At 41.1% G+C, this 19,590-nt stretch overlaps 1 long non-coding RNA gene across 2 annotated transcripts; it reads left to right on the forward strand.

Moving 5' to 3' along the window:
* The first annotated feature begins 8,755 nt into the window (after positions 1 to 8,755).
* On the forward strand, positions 8,756 to 19,297 carry LOC108305704. Of its 2 annotated transcripts, none has more exons than XR_005200662.1 (2): positions 8,756 to 9,219; positions 19,056 to 19,297. It is a non-coding gene; the product is annotated as an uncharacterized LOC108305704 (long non-coding RNA). The 2 variants fall into 2 exon arrangements; XR_005200663.1 differs by having other exon boundaries at positions 8,756 to 8,855.
* The last annotated feature ends 293 nt before the right edge of the window (positions 19,298 to 19,590 follow it).

Genomic DNA, 19,590 nt, shown 5'->3' on the forward strand with positions numbered 1-19,590 from the left:
AGTTAGGTGACTCAGAATCATCAAAGCTATTTATTCCCAGGATTATTTACATTATATCATGTGTCAGAAATATACAGAAAAAAAAACCTCTGACAGACATTATGAGTTGGCTGATTCAGCAACCATTTTTAACCTTCTCCCTCTATTTCCTTCACTGGAAAGTCCATCCTTCCTTGGAGTGGCTAATTGACACAACTCTTTCCAACGAGATGGAAGTAAACATTTGTTGAAGAGTTTTTGAAAACTTTGCTTTCATCACTAAAGAAGACATATATCTTTCCTTTTGTGGACACAGGCATGATAGTCGGAGCTTCAGCAGCTATCTCGTGATCATGAGAGAAAGGCCAAGGCTAGGGAATTACAGAGACATTGACCCTACCATTGTTGGGCAACTGAACCAACTCCAACAACTACCCAAGAAACTTCCTGTTGTGAGAGAATAAGCAAACTCATATTTATTCTAACCACTGTGTTTAGCTTCTCTGCTACTTGCAGGTGAATAAATATAGCATTTCAAAAAATTACCTAACATAATCATAAATGCTTCATCTCACAGAGATGACATGTAGGTCTGACAATAGTGGGAACAAATATTGATAATATTTTAATAGATAATGACTTGATTCCATTATTTAATACTTTTTAGGCTTATTAACAGATAATTTTTAGACATTAATGGGAAAAACTCTACTTGAGTCAAAGCAGTAACTTCAAAGAACCAGAAATAAATTGTTGGCTAATGTAGGCTGGTCTCGGAAATGTTGCCAAGTATTTTTTTTTTTTAATAAAAACATCTCCCACTTTTATGTTTAACCCAACCCCTACTTGTCCTTAATAACCTTATTTTTGTAATAAAATATTTTTTTTCTGCCTCTGTTTACACTAGACTTGGTTTACTTATTTTCTCATCATTGTTTTTCCTTGGGTTATTGAGTTTTGTTTCTTTCAGTCTTGAAATGTCAAGGTTCTGTATCACCACAGAAACAAAAACCTTTGTTTTTAAAGTTCAAAATGCTTCCCTCAGAGGGGCTTTCCAAAAGAATTGAATGGAGCAGTCAGGGGTGCAAATTATAGGGAAACCCCTTAACTTCTACTGTTCCCCCAAACAGCAGCCAGCTTCCAGAAAGCATTGACTGCAGACTCAACAGAGGCATATGCACACCTTCTGGCTTCTGAAGACATTTACAATAGATCAGGAGGCTGAGTCGTTAACAGCATTCATGTAGAATTATGAAGAATTTGAGATGTTTAAGTGAGAACAAGGAAGAGAAAAAAGAGGGTAAGAGTGAGTGAGGTCCAGTTGTCAGCCAGTCTTGACAAAAGCTTTGATCATCAGAGAAATTCTGTCTAAAATATGTCGATTAAATTACAAAAACTGTTTCCAGTGTAATTCCTGTAATACTAAAAAACACGTGAAAAATGTTGTAATTTCAGGTATTTCAGCCCCATATATAGTATGAAGACATAAGAGATGTTCATATATATTTAAAATTTTAAAGACATATATGGATTTTACAAAGCACTATTCAGATTTACAAAGATTTTGCAAAGTACCATCAATTTAAACAGCTTTTTGGGGGATGAAAAAGCAAATCACATTAAATGGATACATCAATTCTCACAGAGCTGAATTTCAGAAAGATTAAAAGTGTGAGAAGTGAGAATTTGACTGTAAGGGGAAAACGATAGTTCTTCTGCCAGAGAGATCTAAGGTCATATTTCTCATTTCAAATGTGAGCTATAGTGGAGGTGGGGGGCCATGGTGGGGGAGAAGATGCTAGCAAAAAATGCCAAGAAAATTATGAGAAAAGAAAGATCACAACTTGGTTAAGACTTGTAACAAATTGAGGACTTGAGTAACTTCAGCAAATTGTAAATATTTCATGCATAGTTTTACTCATCCCAGTTTATTTGAAGATGAACAGGATACAGCTTTAGCAATATTGTGAAATAGGTGAAGAGTCATTATAGCTTATGGAAAAGCTCCCAGGAACATCAGGAACATGAGTTTAGGATCTAACTTTGTAATGAATATGTGATGTGATGGGGGCACATTATCTAAACTTGCAATATGCTCTGTTCGAAAATTAGCATTGATAGATGGTTGATACCCCATGAAATAACGAGCACTTGGGAACACAGAGTTGTATTTCTTTGGAGTTATTCAGTGAGTTGGGAGCAGGCCTAGGATGGAGGGATTTTTCCCATTTTAGTAGAATGGCCTCAGGGCCTTGGCTGGCACAACAAAACCTCTGGGACAGAATGAGAAGCAACACCACAGGCAGGACCCGGCACCTGCTGCCCCTGGCAAGGTTTATACTCCGTAATGACAGCCCTCCATGCAAAAGGGCCACAAGAGGAGTGAGGGTAAAAACCAGCAAGGCCACAGAGACCCCGCAGAGGCTGAAAGTACAAAAGCACCTCCACTTTCAAATCTGCAGGGTGGCAGTTGGTGAAAGTCAAGTGGTCATTTAGCCATTGGCCCTTAGCTTCCTGCCCGTTCCTACATTCATGATGACATGGAGGCTCTAATGAGCACTATTAACCCAGTGAAGTCTGGGAAGTGATAGAGCAGTGGGTAAGAAGAGGTTAACAATTACAAAGTGACCAAAATGTGAGATAATATAATAAATTGGGAGAGACAGAGAGAGAGAAAGCCTGCTGGAAACGCAAATGGAATGAACCTTAAAACAGTGAAAAGGATTTTGAAGTATAAAAGTCTATCACACAGCAAATCAGCTTGTATTCTGTGCAGTGTAGTCAACAATAATCACACGCTTTCTGCTTGCAAATAAATAGACTCAGGAACAATCTTTTACAACCTAACCTTATCTTAAAGATAGGAGATTTTTTCCTGATTCTAGAGTGGTGTTTTACAAAATGTAGGTCATAAATCATCAGTAGGTCATAAAATCAAAGAGTGGGTCATGACTAGCATTTTTTCTTTTTAATAGTAGGTCAAGAAGAATAAAAAATATCTGATTGCAACATACAAAGTAAGTTTTGTGAAACATTTCAGTTGTGCGTGTGTCTGCGTGTGTGTGTGTGTGTGTTTGTGTGTGTGTGTGAGCTATGACATGAGGCAGACAGTCTTTCTTACTATGGGTAGTTGTCAATAAAAGGTTAAAAACGATCCCTGTGAGACATTGGGTGGGACTTCCAAAAATGTGGGGACACATTTTATGTTATGGATTGAAATGCGCCCCCAAAAACATATGTTAAAATCTTAAGCCCAGGTACCTGTGAATGTAACTTTATTCGGAAACAGTCTTTGAAGACCTGATATAGATTAATATATTAAAGAATAATTTAAACTTAATGCAAATTTTGCATTTGCATAGGTGCTATTGATTCTGGAAGAAACACTAGTGAATGCATAAAAAACTGCGCTCAGCTGAACCAAGCTGTATAGGAAAACTCAAACTATTCACACTCAGTTCACCCTGTTACAAGCTACGCCTAGACATATTCACGTCTGTTGGTGTAACTTCACTGATTTTAGAAAACTTTCCTTCCACCACTTTATACTAAAGCTGCAATCCTTCCCAAGCAAACTTCTGGTCTTTGTCAAATAGAGTATGATATTTATTGTAGTATTTATGCATTTCTTTCTTTTTTTGTTTTTTTGAGATGGAGTCTTGCTCTGTTGCCAGGCTGGAGTGCAGTGGCATGATCTCGGCTCACTACAACCTCCACCTCCCGGGTTCAAGTGATTATCCTGCCTCAGCCTCCCAAGTAGCTGGGACTGCAGACACATGCCACCATACCCAGCTGATTTTTTAGTAGAGATGAGGTTTCACCATGTTGGTCAGGGTGGTCTCGATCTCTTGACCTCGTGATCTGCCTGCCTTGTCCTATAGCTTCGACTCCCCGGGCTCAGGTGATCGATCCTCCAGCCTCAGCCTCCTGAGTAGCTGGCAGTCCAGGGCCATGCCACCACACCCGGGTAATTTTCTGCTTTGTGTGGGTGTGTGTGTGTGTTTGTGTGTGTGTGTAGAATCAGGATTTCACCATGTTGCCCAGGCTGGTCTTGAACTTCTGAGCTCAAGTGATCTGCCCGCCTCGGCCTTCCAAAGTGCTGGGATTACAAGTGTGAGCCACCATGCCTGGCCAGTTGCTGACATTTTTAAATGTTGTGCCCCAATCACAATTTTTGTGTAAGACCTTTGGTTGTTACTGTGTGTATTTTGCACAGCACAGAGATTTTTTTTAAACATACACTATGTTATAGGATAACAGAACAGACTATACTGTGTTTATAGCCGTGACACTGGATGAGGTCATTCAGTGGGTGAGTGTAGATACAGAAGAGGCGAAGGTTTGTATCCAGGGACACACCAACTATAACAGGCCTAGGAGAAGAGGACCCAGCCTAGGAGCTGCCTGGTGAGATGGGAGGAAGCCCAGGAGACCAGGGTGTTCTGGAAGTAAAGTGAAGAAAGTTCAAAGAGGCTTGAACGCCCACATCTGACGCTGCAGAAAGACCAAGGAAAAGAAGAGGAGTCACTGAGAAGTGACCACTGAATTAGTACTATGGTGGTCTTGAATAATTTTAATAAGTGCGATTTTGGTGGAGTAGCAGCAATAAGTCTAACTGGAAAGAATTTAATAGAAAAAAAGAAAAAGAAGAATACATTTAAAAAATAATCATGGAATAAATTTGCTTTTAATACATGTCTTTTTCAAATAAGCTTTGTCATTAAGTGCATATTTTTGTCTTCTTTGGTATCTGATAGATCAGGATCTGTTTATAATTTTTAAAGATTACTATAGAGTTCTGGCCAGGCATGGTGGCTCCTGCCTATAATCCCAGCACTTTGGGAGGCTGTGGCAGGAGGATCACTTGAGACCAGGAGTTCAAGACCAACTTGGGCAACATAGCGAGACCAGCCCCCTTTGTGTGTGTGTGTGTGTGTGTGTGTGTGTGTGTGTGTGTGTGTGTGTGTGTGTGTGTGTGTGACCTGGTCTCACTCTGTCACCCAGGCAGGAGTACGGTGGCACTATCTCGGCTCACTGCAACCTCCTCCTCCTCAATTCAAGCAATTCTCCTACTTCAGTCTCCTGAGTAGCTGGGATTATAGGTGGGAACCACCATGCCTGGCAATTTTTTTTGTATTTTCAGTAGCATTTTGTATTTTCAGGAGACGGGGTTTCACCATGTTGGCCTGGCTAGTCTCGAACTCCTGACTTCATGTGATCCGCCCTCCTTGGCCTCCCAAAGTGTTGGAATTACAGGCGGGAGCCATTGTACCTGGACTTTTTTTTTTTTTTTAAGATTACTTTAGAGTTCTTACTATGTGCCTGACATTCTGTTTAAGAGTGCAGATGCTAGAATTGAGACAGACATACTCGTGAATTCTGGTTCTGCCACTTACTAGTTGTCTAAAGTAAGGTTTACCCTTTAGATTACTAAAATGAGGTTAATATTCTAACTCGGTCGTTGTCAGGTTTAGGTAAGTGAAGTGCTTAGCATGGTGTCTGACACACAGAATGGCTCATGAATGTTATTATTAATAGATTCAGGCTGGGCACGGTGACTCACAGCTGTATTCCCAGCACTTCGGGAGGCCAAGGTGGGTGGATAGCTTGAGCCCAGAAGTTAGAGACCAGCCTGGGCAACATGGTGAAACTCCATCTCTACAAAAAAAAGTGCCAAAAATTAGCCAGGCGTGGTGGTGTGTACCTGTGGTCCCCGCTTAAAGTTGGGGAGACAAAACAGAAAATCAATTAAATAAGTATGTAAATGGTTGATGAACAACTAGTGCCAAAAGAGACTGAGACACCTTGGAATTAAGATGACCAGGCAAAGTGAGATTTCACATAGAACTTAAAGAAAAATTGTTCTGAGAAGGGATTCTTTTTTTTTTTTTTTTTTGAGACGGAGTTTCGCCCTTGTTGCCTAGGCTGGAGTGAAATTTCGCAATTTTGGCCCATCACAACCTCCTCTGCCTCCCAGGTTCAAGCGATTTTCCTGCCTCAGCCTCCCGAGCAGCTGGGATTGCAAGCATGCGCCACCACACCCGACTAATTTTGTATTCTTAGTAGAGACTGAGTTTCTCCATGTTGGTCAGGCTGGTCTCAAATTCTCGACTTCTGGCGATCCACCCGCCTTGGCTTCCCAAAGTGCTGGGATTACAGGTGTGAGCCACCGCGCCCAGCCAGGATTCTTAACTCTTGCAATATACCTGCTACTCCGCATGGGGCCGTAAGTACAGTCATGTGTTTAAGCCTCACCACCCACTATGATGAGGCATTCTTCTTCCTGGTTCATGGGTGAGAGGCTCTGAGATGCTTATTCGCTTGCTCTGGGTCACCAGTTAGCAGGCGGCTAGAGTCAGCCTGGGCGTGCATCCTTTCCAAAGTCCATGCTTGGTGGCGGCAGAGCAGCAAAGCAGGGAGGTGCTGGTCAAATCCACTCTCTGCCATTTGCAGGTGATAATAAGAAACACACAAAACATCCGTAACATGTAAAGCCTCATTTCAGCCTGATAATGTACGTCATCTAGAGAACTACAACAAAGCAAAAAAAAAAACCCCAAAGAAACAAGCTGCATGTTTTTCCTCTTGACCTTTTTTGCCCTGGGTAGAGTTAATTCGTGCCCAAAAGTGGTTCAAGAGAAGGTGAGGGAGAAACAAAGGTGGGGAATTATCAACAAATGCATATCAAGAGGTGACTGTGCTTCTGGGGAAATAGTTACAGTGCAGCGTGTGTTCTCTTCCCCCACCGAGCTGGCTGATCTGGGTTTTCATCTCTCCATGGGCTACATTGCTGCAATCCTGGTTCCTGTATAGTTCCTGCTGGGATACCTAACAGGAGGGCAGGCATTGAGATTTCCGGAATGACTCCACTCTGGCTGAGCCTCTCATTCAAGCTAAGAATGGAAGGCCGCAGCTGGCCTGCAGGTCATGGTTCTGAGGAGCTGCCTAAATCAGTCTCCACCGCCTGGCCATTAAGAGTTCTCAAAGAGTCTCCTTAAGCAGACATAGTTTAACCAGCAGAGATACATTGTCATTGTCGTTTTCTTAGAGTTCAATTTCTGGAAGAGAATGAGATATATTTTATGCTAGTCATCAAGTTAGCTACTTAAAGCATTAGCAAGTACAGTCTATTCACCCACTGTCACCTGGTAAAGGCTGTGACTCTGAAGGATATACCCAGGACAGATAAATGTTGATGGGTTGAGAGAAAATGAAACATGCGTCTTTGTCAGGCTTCTGTGAGATTTGGAAGGAGGGCCTTGATGGGGAGGTATATGTGGTTCCCAGGGTTGTCATAACAAATGACCACAAACCGAGTGGCTTCAACGACAAACATTTATGCTTTCCTAGCTCTAGAGGTCAGAAGGCTGAAGTCAAGATGTAGAAGGGTTGGTTCCTGCTGGACATTTTGAAAGAGTGTTCTATGCCTTTGTTCTAGTTTCTGGGAGTTGCTGGCAATCTTTGGTTTTCCTTGGATTGTAGAGGCAGCTCTCTGGTCTCTGCCTTTGACTTCACCAGCTGTTTTCCTTGTGTCTCCGTCTCCGTGTCTCTTATCTTCTTATAAGGGCACTGGTTGTATTTTATTAAAGGCTTATCCAGGATGACCTCTTCATAACTAATTGCATCTGCAATAACTCTATTTTGAAATAAGGTCACATTATGAGATTCTGAAAATAACATGAATTCTGGGGGGACACTCCCCGACCTGGTAAAAGAGAGAAGCATAAAACCACGAGACTTTGTTGTTTGGGGACGGAGAATAATGAGGAAAGGAGAGGAAGAGCCTTGGAGACACAGCTGAAAAGATACAGCATGCTGTAATGCAGGCGGGGTTACATGAAATAGATATCCCATCGAATGGGGAACTCGAGGAGAGTTTAAAGAAGGAACTATTTCAGTGAGTGTCAGGGTTAAGTAAAAAATCAAACAAACTAGAAGGCAGCAAAGCCTTCCCTGGTAACAGTGGCAGGGCTCCATTTTCCCCAATCCTCCTGCCCTTCCCCTTGTTAGAGCTGCACCATCAGGGCCTCTGTCATCTGCCTGCTCCATGGTGCCCTTCAGGTCCCACCCTGGGCCTCCCTGATGCTGAGATGCAGGTGCCTATGGGATCCTGCCTGGCCTTCTGGCATGTGTGACCTGGAAATGCGGGTGAGTCTGTGGGGTTGCACTTCGCTTGAAGAATGAGGGCTGGAAGACCACTGGTGCACATTCCTCGTTTTCCTCCCCAGTAGACTGTATGAGGTATATTTCATAAGATTTCGCAGAAGATTCTGAGGGTGAAGCGCCCATTGAAAACAGCAGTGGCCCACTCAGGAACTCATCTTTGTTGGCTTTGAGCCTCGCTGTTGTTCACTCTTCCTGCCCCTCATTCCTCTTCTCTAAGCTGAGTTTCCTAATAGACCACCTGCACCCAAGCCTTTGTCTCAGGCTTTTCCTTGGCAGAAGGTGTAAGGGGCACGCAGGGTTACCGGGGGAAAAGGGAAGGGGAGAGGCTGGGGAAAGAGCAGGAGCAAGCTGATGGTGAAGACAAATTGCTGTCTCCTGGGAAGAAATCAGTTACTGCCAACTGTAGGACCAGCAGGTAACAGGGAGGGGAAGTACACAGTCCAGACCCAGCCTCCTCCCACCCACTGTCCCCTGTGAAGACATTCTATGGCTGAACCAAATCCCAGAGAGTGAGGAAGGAGCTCAGTTAGTAGAGGTCCACCTCCCAGTACACAGAGCAGGTGGGAAGAATGGAGAGGTGAGCTGGAATCAAACAGCGGAGGCCCAGCATGACTAGGTTTGTTCACATATCAGTTTTCCCTCTTACTGACCAGAGCCTTACACAATTGACACAACACTGGCGTAATTCATAAGGTCATCTTTTCAAATGGGTAAGTGCTTCTAAGATGAAGTTACTTTTCCAACTGCACAGAAAGAACTTTTCTGCAACCTAGATTCTTATATTTATTTACCATCATTGAGCATAATGGTCTCAGTAAACCTGGCCATCGTCTGAGTTAAACAGCCTCATATATTAGGAAGAAAGTGGACCAGAATTCAGAACAACCCTGATTCAAATCCCAACTTTGCTACTAACAAGTGATGTGCTGTTAAGCCGGTGTCCTAACTCTTCCGGGTCTCAGTTTCTTATCGTAAAATGGGTTTAAAATCTCAGCCATATATCACAAATTTTTTGTGAGGATTCAATGGAACAAGATATTATAGATGGTGGCTTTTAAGAAAATGCTCATTTGGGTAAGTGCCCCTATTTTCTTACATTCATAGATACTGATGGATATTATTAATGAATTATACAGCATTCTAAACATGAGAAGATTTCTCTTAAAGTTATAGTTGGATAATTGAATATTTTATCGGCCCTGTCGTTTTGTGATCAACCATATAAAATATCCGAGAGTTAATAGTAAGTAACAAATGAAGACGGTGTTTTCCAAATGCACTCAGAGCTTAATAATCTTTAAACCCAAATTGGTGGAGATGAAGTAATTTATGCCCAGACTTTATGAGACAGTTTGTCTGATTGCTGATAGTGATGAATCACTGAGGGAAAGACCCACATTTCTGTGCTGCTGGAGGCTTTTACTTAACTCCTGCGTCAGCTGATCAGCGTACAAGCTCACTGGCAGTGACTTCTCTGTGGAAACCCAGCATGAAGGGACTTCTCATCTCGTGGCTTGCTCTCAGCTATTTGAAAATGTTTTATGAGACTCTGTGACCCATATGTGCTGACGGAAGAATGTGCTCTTTCTGAGGTGCAATCTGTCTTGCATCCAATAATCAATCTGAAATTTTGTGAAATAGAACATGTTTATTTTTTTCCTTATCCTTTGTGGAAAATCTGCCCAGTGCTCTTTGGAGCCATGGTGTCATGTAGAGGAAATGTCTCCTGCCTTGTAAATCATTTTTCCTCCTATTTTCTTCCTCTTTCCCAAACAGAATTTTTTTTTTTTTTTTTTTTTTTTTTTTTTTTTGGGTTTTTTTTTTTTTTTTTTTTTTTTTTTTTTTTTTTGAGACGGAGTCTCGCTCTGTTACCCAGGATTGCAGTGGCATGATCCTGGCTCACTACAAACTCCACCTCCTGGGTTCAAGTGATTCTCCTGCCTCAGCCTCCCAAGTAGCTGGGACTACAGGCACATGCCACCATGTCCGACTAATTTTTTGTATTTTTAGTAAAGACAGTGTTTTACCATGTGAGCCAGGATGGTCTCCATCTCCTGATCTCATGATCTGCCCGCCTTGGCCTCCCAAAGTGCTGGGATTATAAGCTGTGAGCCACGGCCCCAGGTCCCCAAATAGGTTTTTTTTTTTTTTTTTTTTTTGGTTAAGGTGAATGAGGATAATGAGAAAAAGAGAACTTAATGAAAAGGAAACCATGGATACCAGTTTATAATACTAGCCTTATTTTTTTTTTAAAGGAAAGCAATGAGGTTGAAGCAAATTGGATAATAAAAAAATAAGAAATATTATCTAAGTAGTAATGTCTATATGTTCTCTCTGGATTAGATAGTTGTTAAACCATATATTTAATTTGTTGAACATTTTGTGGTTATTGCTCTGTTTATAAAATGATTGCCGGTTTAAAGTCTCATTCAGAAGAGGAAGCCAGGGAACATTGTAATAAATATGTATTAGTCCTGAAGTAGTGTTTAAACAATAGAGCTGACAGTTCTTAGCAGGGCTCTGGTGTTACAACCAAGAGTTAAGACACAACAGAATTTAAAATAGGTCTTATATAAGAAATTTTTTCTCAGGGGTGTATATTTTGAATCTGTTTTCAGTGAACAGAGAAGGAAGATACTGAGAAATGCATTTTTGACTGGGAGAAGTGAAGGAGACACATGGAAGGAGACAAGAGATGAATCAAATATTTTCTTTAGAAAGAGAAGTCACAAAAAACCTATTAGCAATTTGAGATTGGACGCTATGAGTACCATTGCTTTTGGGACTCTGCCAACAGAAATTTTTCTAAATTAGTTTTTAAGTGACAAGAATTATATATATTTATCATGTGCAACATGTTGTTTTGAAATATGCATACATTGGGGAATGGCTAAATTGAGCTAATTAACATATGCATTACCTCACATACTTGCGTCTGTGTGTGTGGTGAGAACTCTTAGAATCTACTCTTCTCATTTTCAATAGTACAACCTATTATTATTGACTATATCACCATGTTGCACAATAGGTCTCTTGAACGTTTCTCCTATCTAACTGAAATTTTATAACCTTTGACCAATATCTCTTTGTAAAAATTCAACGGGGATTATTGGTCAGAGGTCCTTGGGAAATCGACCAGGCTCCTCACTGTCCTATACTTCTCTTTTATAGTTAAGTGTTGCCTGCCATAGAATTGTTGAAGCCCTTCCTCTTCCTAGAATTAGAAAGTCATTCTGGAGAAAGAGGCAGGGCCTAAGGAATAACTCAGTCTTGCTCAAGACAGTGCAGAGCGGGAACCTGAGTTATATCTCATTTGTGCCTCTCTTACCTCATCCTTGTCCTAGCCCTGAGAGGCAACTGGTGCTGTCAGAGAGCTCTGGGATTTAGGCAAGACAGCAATTCGATCTGGACACCTCCCAGGACCATGATGGCTGGGAGCCCACACTGGCTCAGGTGTGGCAGCAGCTCCAGCAAAGAGAAAGTACTGGTTCTATGCCTCAGCTTCAACTGTGCAAAGTGACAGTTTACCCCTATGACTAACATATACTTAAAACACCCAAAATGCACCTGCAACTGATTAGATCTCCCAGAGTTAGCCCAGGCTGATCCACGTGCCTGCTCGAACAGCTGAGAATTTGTTTTCAGAACTGTGTGGTCTGACTGTCTCTCAAGAGGCTTATGGGTGCTTGGCTTGGTTTTCAAATATATTTTCTGTGGTCCACTCTAATTCTGACCATCTATCCCCACTCTCCGGGTCCTGAGATCCACCCTTCTGTTCTGTTTGGTGATCAGACAATGACTCCTGATCTTCTGTTCCTGTGAACAGAATGCCCAGATACTAGATCACAGCTGGGCTGTGTCTTCTCCATCAGAGGAAATGAGATTGTTCTTATAAAAATGTTAGGAGGTAGGTGTCTTGACTGCTTGGATTTGGCATATATAGATAAGGCTGTTTCCCATCCTCCCCAGGTACAGCTCCTTCTCCACTCCCCAAAGCACCTTAATTATTTACTGCTTTCCCTGCCAGTATCCACAGAGCATGATTTACACATTTTGTCCTCATCTGACTATGGTCTTCATGAGTCCAGGGACAGCGTCTCATTAGGCATCGGCCTCTGTAGCACTTCACCTAGTGCCTGGGACTTCAGAAGGAATTCTTAGCTGAATGAATGAGTGAATATCAAATGTATAACTATCAAAGGGCATTCATGGGAACTTCTGCTTCTCATCTGAGTAGAAGGTATTTTTCTTGACGCTCAAGCATCTTTTTTGCTAGCCATTGAAACTGCATCAGGAAGACATTGTGATAACTGAGGCATGGCCAGAGGAACAGATCCAGAGAAGAGACATTGCCATGAATCACACCTAGGTACTTGTTTAGATAACAAAGGGTAACACCAGAGTTAGTAATCAGGTAGACTAGACAGACTGCCTTATTACAAAAGCACAAAATGAAGAAATAATTGTTAGTTGGGAGCCTGTTGCTTTAGAATGTAAGTGAAAATGTTGGCAAATTATATTTATGTTGGATAAGATCCTTAGACTATTATCCCAGATATATTGTAAAATTTTTATGACTCAGTGTAGCGTATCCATGGGGTTGACTCAAGAGTATCATCATGTGGCAGAAAGATTCTTACAATATGTTCCTCCACTGCTGTCTTGTGGGTGGTTTCTGAATGAAGCATTTAAGTGCTCTGGGCTTAATTTTTGTTATAGAAAACAAATAGGCGAAGTTGTGCCTAAAATCTTTCCAATCTTTAAAATATAATGATTTTTATACTTTTAAGTGGTTTCAAAAAACACACAATCATTCAGAGTGCTATTTTCATTTTAAAGAAGCTCCAAATATACTTCTTTCCATTAATATAATTTAAATATTTACATAAAATTTGTTGTATGTTTAATTATTTATTATAAAAAATTAATATATATATATATATATTTTTTTTTTGAGATGGAGTCTCATTCTGTCACCTAGGCTGGAGCGCAGTGGTCTGATCTCGGCTCATTACAACCTCTGTCTCCTGGGTTCAAACGATTCTCCTGCCTCCCTTCCCAAGTAGCTGGGATTACAGGCATGTGCCACCACACCTAGCCAATATTTTATATTTTTAGTAGAGACAAGGTTTCACCATGTTGGTCAGGCTGGTCTCGAACTCCTGATCTCAAGTGATCCTCCCGCCTTGGCCTTTTAAAGTGCTGGATTACAGGTGCAAGCCACTGCACCAGGCCAAAAGATCAATACTAATTAGAAATCAATTAGATACACTGTACCACAATGATGTTCTCATCACAATTTGCTGAACAACCATTTGTCAGGGCTGATAGGAGTGGGCTACCTCTCTCTGGAGCTGTGAGAGCCCCAGAAGCCTTTATTTACAACCCTGGAGGGAAAAGTGATAAGCACACCACAAGGAGGAAGCAGGGAAAAGAGCTGGAGGGGGAAAGCAGTCACTCGTATGTGACTTCTTCCATGTAATTGTTCCTCTACCGTGATCCCCTCCATCCAGCCAGTAGGAAGTGTGGAGAAGACAGAGATGAGTTACCAACGCATCGTGAGAAAATTGAAATGCACGGGTTCCCTGTCCTTCCTATCTCCCGTTATTACCCCAGTGTTCCCAATTGTGCAACAGTGTGACCTTACATCAGACACAAAAAAGAGGGAGTTTGGCAATGACGTGATAAAACCTTCTGATGGAAATATAATTCCCTTTGCTTTAAAAAAAAAAAAAGGTATAAATGATGTACAAAAATTATGGTCTAACTTGAGCACTCAATTCCATTGATACACAGTATATGCTACCAATGTCTATTAAAAAATAAGATTTTGCGGGCTTTCTAATCTTGTTTAATAATGAGGAAGATGGTACAGCTTGGCTTTTCCCTGTAAGAATGCTGAAACAGGTTCTGATAAAAAAATAAACCAACACAAGCCAGACAGCTTCCTCTTTCCTCTGTGTTTCCCTTCTTCCACAGCTTTGGGTTCTTCCAGAATACCTGTTACCTCAGATTAGGGTGGGATGCCTTTGAGATAGTCCCACAGAGGGGAAACTAAGCTTTGGATGGTTTGATGTTATCAAGGCCCCGTGCTAGCTGCTTGCATCCATGATCTCATGATGGCCATGCAAACATTTATATGAGATAAATTCTCCTTGACTGGAGCCATACTCTTACCTTCTTGTCAATCTCTGCTTAATTATAATCAATGTCATGGGAATTTCATAACTGATTCAGGATTTTTTTCAGAGGAAAGCTGGGCTGTGCATTTGTGGACAAATTCTCCCTGAAATCTCAGAAAGTCCAAAGTTGAATTGCCTGGTATATGGCTGTCTTGGCATACTATCTCTGAACAAACTGGTTTTATCTGGTGTTTTGTTCAGAGTGTCAGTGAGGGTGTATAGTAGGTGGCAGATGTAGGAAGAAGGCAATTTGATAAATGACAGCTATAAAATGAAACAAGGAAGGAACATCACTAAATTTGTGTTCAAGTTACTTCTGCCATTTGAGGGGTCCTAGGTTGGAAGTGACAAACTGATAGGGTCAGAGAAATGAATCACTATGTTTAGAAGTGTCAAGGTTGACTGGAGTTCTTTCTGAATAATGAAAAGAAAGCTTTATCACATCATCAGCTTTGACTGGAAGTGGAAAGAAGACAGAGTTGAACAATTGCCCAGAGAAAAACTGATTTTGTACATACTTCACAAGCTAACATAGACCATTCCTTGTAAAACCCTTCCTTTGAGAAAAATTGCACATGCTCTCCATCTCCCTGATTTGATTTATTTGCACTGTCTAACAATCTCCCCTCCCTTCCCCTCCCCTCCCCTTCCCCTCCCCTTCCCCTCCCCTTCACTTCCCTTCCCTTCCTCTCCTTCTCACTCTCTCTCTCTCTCTCTTCCATTCTTCTTTTTTTCCCTGAGTCTCACTCTGTCACCCAGGCTGGAGTGCAGTGGCCCAATCTTGGCTCACTGCAAACTCCGCCTCTGGGTTCAAGCAATTCTCCTGCCTCAGCCCCCTGAGTGGCTAGAACTACTGGGAAGTACCACCATACAGGCTAATTTTTGTATTTTTAGGAGAGACAGGGTTATACCATGTTGGCCAGGTGGTCTCGAACTGATCTCAAAAGATCTGCCCACCTTGGCCTCCCAAAGTGCTGGGATTATAGGCCTGAGCCACCTTGCCCTGCCTTGTCTAACCATTTCATGATGCATATTATTTTGCCACTTCATTTCTCTTGCAGAGTCCAATATGAAGTATTGAAAAGAAATTGGATATCTCAACTTCTCTTTAAGACACAATCCTAATGTTTTGTTTTGTTTTGTTTTTCTTAAAGCCATGAAAACAAAAAGTACCAAGTCTGTGCCAGGTTTTCATTTTGTTTTATGTGTGTGTGTGTGTGTAATAATAATGAGTTACTTCATATGAGCTTCCAGATTCACTGGTTCTGGCAGAGAGATATTTGTGCAGCTCTTACACAAGCTCACTCCTGACTAGCTGAGGTAGGGCATCCAAACTACAGCTGTGGAAAAACAAAACTAACTGAAATAGACATAACATTCACATTTTTTGTTAGCGTTGTTGCTTTCACCAAATGCTTGTTCAGCTCTTAGTTGTCGTTCAAAACCTGCTCAGGCATTGCCTTCTCAATGAGCCTCTTTAGCCACACTTCCTACTCCCTCTCCTCCCCTCATGCCTCATTTTCCCTATACTCTTTCTAGACTTTGTGCGTATTTCCACGTTGAAACTGTCCTTCACGTTCTGTTTATGTCTCTGACGTTTCTACTAGTACGTGAATATCTAGAGAGAATAGATGTGATTTTGCTGGTAGCCCTCCACCTAACAATGAATGGAAAGAGTAGGAGCAAAATAAGTGGATTTTTACTTGACCTGACTTCAGTCATTTTCATAGAGTGCACCGGCAGTTCCAGAAACATACTGTTCTCTTGGTGCGGAATATCTACCATTAATGTTTTATTTATTTTCTGACTCAGAAAATTTCTTCAAAGCCGGTTCTGATCTATTGTGAAATATCCTTTTTGTGAACCACTTCCCATGCCATCCCTTAACACAGATATGCACATAACCCAGGCAGAGTGTTTCTTTGTGGGTTCTAGGCAGTGATGGGAAATGAAAATACTACATTGCATGAATTTTAAAACCAAACTTTTTTTCTACTACTTCTCCTTTTTTTTTTTTTTTTTTTTTTTTTTTTTTTTTTTTTTTTTTTTTTTTTTTTTTTTTTTTTTTTTTTTTTTTTTTTGAGACAGAGTCTTACTCTGTTGCCCAGGCTGGAGTGCAGTGGTACGATCTCAGCTCATTGCAACCTCTGCCTCCCGGGTTCAAGTGATTCTCTTGCCTCAGCCTCCCCGGTAGCTGGGATTACAGGCAGGCGCCACCACGCCTGGCTAATTTTTGTATTTTTAGTAGAGTGTTTAGTAGAGTGTTTCACCATGTCGGTTAGGCTGGTCTCAAACTTCTGACTTCATGATCTTCCTGCCTCAGCCTCCAAAAGTGCTGGGATTACAGCTGTGAGCCACTGCACCCAGCCTTCTACTACTTCTTGAACTGAAATAAGGGAGTATTTCACGATCGATGACATCTTATAGTTGGCAGTGTTTTTTTTTTCTTTTTGAACAGTACCTGAAATAATGTGTCTTTGATGATATCCTAAATTTGTTAAAAGATAGTACTTATAAAAAAAGTCGTACTGGTAGCCAGGCCAGCCCTGCCAGGTTATATGTAAATTCGGGATATGTTCCAAGTGCTACGTTAAAAATAAACCAAAACAGAAACAGACTTTGTAGAATAGAGTGAAAGGGCGAGCCTTGAAGGATCATGGGCAAAGTTCACAGGGTATTCATTGTTCTGTCCCTGGCATCTGATCTACTATGTACATGGCACATACCTATCACTTAAAACACAAAAATAATTGCTAATGGTTTTGAGTCCCTGCTATGTAGAAGTCACTGTGTTTTAAGTATTTTTCGTATGTGAGCTCATTTAATTCTCAGGATAACTCTTTGAGTGAGTTCAATTATGATTCCCATTTTTCTGCATAAAGTCAACTGAGGATAGATAGGCGACTTGCTCTAAGTTCTGTAGGTAGTAAGTGGCAGAGCTCTGCTGGGTCTCAGGGGCATTTGACTTTAAAGGCGATGCTCCTACGTTCTGTGCAGCACTTTCTCCCTAATGGATATTTATTTTAAATAAATGCCATTTCTACTAATTTTGACGGCTATTTGCTTGAGTACCCCAACCCCAGTTTCCATTAGTCATTAAATGCTTCCCTGAGATTTAATATTTAGATGAATATTGCTGATTTTTAATAAACAGTTCATTGGAAAATATTTTTTAGGCACCAACAGATCTTTTATTGACAGAAAGACAATAAAACTTATAAGTATTAAAATTGGATATCTTCTTTATGAGATTTTTATAACATACAAATTTTAATGTCAAAAACTAATTTAAACATAAAAATTGGAGTAAACATCATGAAATTTGAAAACAATTTTAGAAGTAAGCTTTGTTTAGAAAACATAAATAGCAGAGACACGGAATCAACCCAAATGCCCATCAGGAATAAAAGGATAAAGAAAATGTGGTACATATACACTATGGAATATTATGCAGCCATAAAAAAAAATAAGATCATGTCCTTTGGCTGGAGCTGGAAGCCATTATCCTCAGCAAACTATTGCAAGAACAGAAAACCAAACACAGCATGAAAAATATTTTTTTAAATTTAATGTTCATAGGCAAAATGCTATCAAAAGTGAAACTCTTATTCAGGCATGGTAGCCCATGCCTGTAATCCCAGAACTTTGGGAGGCCAAAGCAGGAGGAGTGCTTGAACCCAAGAGTTCAAGAACAGCCTGGGAAACATAGCAAGACTCTGCCTCTACAAAAAATAAAAAATTAGCTGGGCGTGGTGGCACACAACTGTAATCTCAGATACTTGGGAGGCTGAGGCAGGAGGAGTGCTTGAGCCCAGGAAGTTGAGGCTACAGTGAGCCCTGATCACACCATTGCACTCCAACCTGGGTGTCAGAGCGAGATCCTGTATCAAAACAAAACAAAAAGACAAACAAATGAACAAAAACAACTCTCAAAAAAGCCATTTGTGATTATGATGGTGTTGTATTTCATAGATGTGATATTGTTGAGATAAAATTTGTTATAAGTAGGAAAAAATGCAATCCCTATTTTGGAGAATTGTCACCCTTGAGTTCCCTGTGAGAAAATAAACGAAGTTCAGTGGACTTTATTAACCTCCTCTTTGGGGCTGAGATGTGGTATTTTTTTTTTTTCCAATACCAGGAATCTCAGGCATAATTTTAAGAAGTCACTGATGAAACTGAAATTCAGGTACAAAAGATTCTGTTAGACAGTTCACTTTTTTCTCTTTTTATTCATTGCAGAGAGTTGGAACTTGAGGTGGTAAGGTTAACACTGCACAGGGTAAGGGAAGAAGCATTGGCCTAGACCAAGCTTGAGTGTGCACCACCGTCACCTGGAGGGCTTGTTCCAGCACGGAGGGCTGGACCCACCCCCAGAGTTTCTGATTTATTAGGTCTGTGCTGGGCCCTGAGAATGTTTATTTAAAACAAATTCCTGGATGCTACTGGTTCAGTTGCCACACTCTGAGACCCACTGGCCTTGAGCTTAGAAGACGTGGGTTTGATTTCTGGATTCCACAATTTGCTAGCTATAACTTAGGGAATTTAAATTACTTACCTGAGTCTTGGTTTCTGATTTGTAAACTGAACTGTAAACTACCTGTTCTTCTCATTTTATAAGACTTTTGTGAGGATAAAAGAATCCATATGCAAATTATTTAAAAACCTGTCGTTGTTGTTGTTACTAGTATTATTGTGAAAGAAGCTGTTGATTTATGTCATCCCCAGCTAGGAGCTGACAGAACATTTGGGTTGCACAAGGTCTGCTGGAGCACTTTAGAGAATTCCAGATGAATCTTGATTGCATCCTGGAATGTACCGCTGGAGCCCTGGGGACCAGCATGGGACATGAGTGAAGACAAGATGGGCTCTACTGTCCTCCAGACCTGCATATGTGTGTTCGAATCCTAACTCCATGGGGCTTGAGTCTGTATCCCTCTGGAAAAATGGGAGTAAAAGTGCTTACCTTATGGGTTTATTCTGAGGACTATTTTAGATAATGCATTTAAAGAACTTGCTCAGTGCATAGCACATCACAGGCACTCACTAAATATTAGCTCTTAATATAGTTATGAAAACTAAACCCAGTGGGGAGAAAATGCAAGGCCATCTTGGTAATGAGGGAGTCAGCTCTCTGAGCCCAAAAGACCATATTCCAGGGCCAGGCATAGTGGCTCACACCTGCAATCCTAGCACTTGGGGAGGCTGAGCCAGGGGATAACTTGGGGCCAGGGGTTTGACACTAGCCTGGCTAACATGGAAA

The sequence above is a fragment of the Cebus imitator genome, unplaced genomic scaffold (assembly GCF_001604975.1).
Source record: "Cebus imitator isolate Cc_AM_T3 unplaced genomic scaffold, Cebus_imitator-1.0 Scaffold65, whole genome shotgun sequence".
Taxonomy (NCBI): domain Eukaryota; kingdom Metazoa; phylum Chordata; class Mammalia; order Primates; family Cebidae; genus Cebus; species Cebus imitator.